Genomic DNA, 3,364 nt, shown 5'->3' with positions numbered 1-3,364 from the left:
ATTTCTCTTGTTGGAGCCATGGTTCTTGCCACTCCACTTCATCCAGCAGCCCTCCAAGGTGTCATGACTACAGGTGTTTTTAACTGCAGACTAACGAGCAGATCTAATCTGAGGCAGGTGTCCATTTAGGGAAAGGAAACTTGACTGGGTGTGTCCTCATTTTCTACCTCCAGTTTGAGTGATTCCATACTTTTTTCCTCAGAATTGAATGATTCCATATTATTTCCCCGGTGCTTGGTCCATAAAAGTAACAGTCACTGACTTCCACAATGTTTTCTCTTCATTTCTTTGAGTGTTCCTGAAAACCAACAAGTTGCACTTTGGGATGACCTTATTATTGTATCATGTTTTTGATCTGAGTTTGTTTTACAGAATGAAATGTTCTCATCCAAGACTGGTGATTTCATACTTTTTGCCAGGGGTTGTACCTTTCACTGCTGTGACATCGTTTATATGTTTATTGCTCACCATTAAAGGTAAAAGGATGGTACCGTTATAGTTCCTGTGTGTGTTCTTGCATTTGTTACCTTGAAAGGTCCATTTTCCCTAAATATACTACCTTGTCCCTCTAAAGATAGAAAGCCATACTATATGTGCATGTGTTTTCAGCCAGTTTAATAGAAACTCAGCTAAAATGTTGTGTGGTAGTAGCTAAAAGGCATTCACAACACATACTGTGAACTCAATAAATTGCAGTGTCTTTGCTTTAAAAATTATCATTGATTGTTAGAGTCAATATTTTCTGTTAGCAAAATAGTTCATGAATCACTGCATATATTTTAATGGAACTCCCAGAAAATAGTCACAGCATGCATATCTACAACCGATCAACTTTTGGAGTCAATCCAATTCAAGATGGCCACCGCTGCTATTGAACTATTGACCGTTTGCAACTATCATCTTATCATGAGGAGGTGCCGTGGCAGACATCAAGTGAGGAAGGAGAGTATTGAATGGAGCGACTGCCAGTATAGCCATGGCTTCTACTTATTCAAGTCCAATTACTGATTTAATTTAGCTGTGGAAGTGGGGCTCATAAGTAGTGTTTCCATCCAATTTTAATTCGAATTTTGAGCAATTTTTTTAAATTTTGCGAAAAATGTAAAAATGAAGAAATACATATCAGATGTGTTTCCATCAACTGGCTTGAAGCAAATCAATTGAGCACTCTATACGGTACATTTTACAGCCGACTGACCTTCAAAACCCGAACCATGTCCACACTGAATTTAGTCTTTTCTTTCATTATCAACTGTTTTGTCTGCTTCTTTTTCAGCTGTGGATACTTGTTCACCCATAGTTGTTGGGCTCGTTTTGGAGCTGTGCTGTACAGAGTAGTGTAAATAGAGCCGTAGTGCTGAGTACTGGTGTCACGTCTATCGATCGAAAAGCATGACCTCGTGCAAAGGTTCAATAGCCAACTCTAGCCTGGTCCTTGCCTTCCTATGCAACTCCGCTCAACTCTAGTTTCCCTTCTCTGCTCTGTCTGGCATTTCTCCCATAGACAAGGATTTCGCTGGCAGATTTTTAGCCGAACCAATCAGAGAACAGAACGTCGATTTTCTGCGCAGTGTCTGCTAGTTATTTAGCATACGGCAGTGGAGGAAGTGAATGAAGCCAGTCTGTGTTGATAAGGCTTCCAAATTAAATTAAATTTGTCTGACAAAGCAGCAGCTCTCATTTACAGTCGTCTCATTCAGCTCGGTATATTTCTCCTCTCAGTAGGGTTGTTTACAGCACACGCGATTACAGGTTAGCTTCTTAGCTTAGCCTCCTTCACAGCGACACACACACAAGAATCGCTTCTCTATAGCCGCGAGTCTAGACCCTCGTATGAAGCAAAGTGAAGGAAAAGGGTCTGGTTTTTACCAGGCTAAGCCAACACATAAATGGCCATAAGTCAGTCAGTTTTACAGATATTGAGCTTCATTTTGGTGTGATAGCAGCTGAAAGTCATTCGCAACACATTTCATTAGATCTTGGATAAGATTGCACACAACATAAATTTCAAGTTTTCACCAAAGTGGCTAACTCATCACCACAAGATAATTTTAGATTAAAACTCCAGCATGAAAGGTGGCTGGTGATATGCATTTTTCTTTAATGAATGCAAAGCCTTTAATTTATTATTTCGGCCATTTTATTAGATATTTATTTTACTCACTTTTATTCTGCTGAACCGTTTTATGTGTTGTTAATGAAATCAACAGATTCTTATTAAAACTATTAATGTGACCTAAAGGCTGTCAATAAAGCTGCTTTGAAGAAGGGGTACATTATTTTAAGTAAACCACCAGAGTGCTGATGCACATGTTCCCACTTCCTGAGTAGTAAAAATAAACACACTTTCTCCGTAAGGCCAACAGCCTGTGAGTCTGTGCTTCAGTCTGATGGTTTGACTGCTGCAGAGGTTTGGTGCTGATGTGCTGTTTGACCTCAGACGCTCCTCCACCGTATGAAGTATTTACAGAGCATCAAAGCCTTTGACCTTCTCCCTTTACCCTCCTGTGGTCACCTGGCTCCTCTCAAACGGCGTGACAGGAGGAACGCTCCATCTGTCCGCACACTGCTTCCTCTGAGCACCACTCTCACATTCCTGTATCTCCTGTTTCAGACCTTATGACCTTTATTTCCTCTCTATTTTAAAGAAATCCCAATTTATCTACAGTAAGCAGCTGAGCAACTGAACAAGATCTCTAATGAGCCTAAGTGTCTTGCTCAAGGGCACCGGCAGTAGCTGTTGAAAGAGTGGAAGGAACGTTTAGCAGGGACGCATGCCAACTTCATACTTCCCTGCATGGAAAGACAGCGGTGACGTAGAGAAAATGAGAGAAATGGGTTTCAGCTCACTTTATGTTGCAGAAAGATCCTAATGACTTTTTCTTTCGTTTTTTTTTTTTACCCCTTTTTGGTTGATCAAGAAATTTTTAGAGTAAATCAGACTATAAGATGTAAGTTCACATGGTATTGGTTTTGTTCTGTCAGGCTTTTTGTTAGTTTCAATTAAGATGGAAAACACAATAAATCTTTTTTATGAACATGAGAGTCACATGGCTTTGTCACATGGCAGGACTCTGCTGTGATGTCATCACATGCTGCATCCATGGCTGCTAGCAGGGCTATTTGGTCAAGAGAAGGCTAGACCGTCTCGTCACTGCAGTTTTATGCAGCCTACCCAGACTGGGCCCAGCTGGGCTACGTACTCATGAGGACCCAGCCCATGACATCATGGAGTCAATGGGCCTCAACCGTTCGTACGCACAGATTTGTTTTTAAATTGTGCGTACGAGTGATTTAGGAGAATTTGTGGCATTCACCAATGTTTTCGTATTCTACGATTTTTTTCAGATACGAACAAAATTCA

This window comes from Austrofundulus limnaeus, unplaced genomic scaffold (genome assembly GCF_001266775.1).
Source record: "Austrofundulus limnaeus strain Quisiro unplaced genomic scaffold, Austrofundulus_limnaeus-1.0 Scaffold690, whole genome shotgun sequence".
Lineage (NCBI taxonomy): Eukaryota > Metazoa > Chordata > Actinopteri > Cyprinodontiformes > Rivulidae > Austrofundulus > Austrofundulus limnaeus.
Note: the sequence above shows the minus strand (reverse complement) of the source record.